The sequence below is a fragment of the Penaeus monodon genome, chromosome 22, assembly GCF_015228065.2.
Source record: "Penaeus monodon isolate SGIC_2016 chromosome 22, NSTDA_Pmon_1, whole genome shotgun sequence".
In the NCBI taxonomy this organism is placed as follows: Eukaryota; Metazoa; Arthropoda; class Malacostraca; order Decapoda; family Penaeidae; genus Penaeus; species Penaeus monodon.
The window spans coordinates 15,492,339-15,492,687 of NC_051407.1; positions in this window are offsets into that span (position 1 = coordinate 15,492,339).

The window sequence follows — 349 nt, forward strand, 5'->3', positions numbered from 1 at the left end:
TCTTGTGTAGCGTCTGCGCTCGGTGGGTTCTGGATTGTTATTGTGTTCGGGAAAGGGGGGCGTAGGGGAGGTTTAAAGTGTATTTGTTTGTTGCGGGAAAGGGAGGAGGGGGTGGGGGTTACTGTGTATTGGAGGGATAAGGGATTGTGTGATTATGTGTTTGTTTGTATGCGTATGTGTGCTTAGTTTGTATTATAAGATTTATTTTATATGGTTGCATAATGTCCCTTCTCTCTCCTTACAGGTGAGGAATCAGTGAAACGCTGTTCAGCCAGAGGGAGTGACGTAAGGATGGCGGGAAATTGATGACGTGGGCTACTTCCTTCCTCCTGAGGATACGTGAAATGCA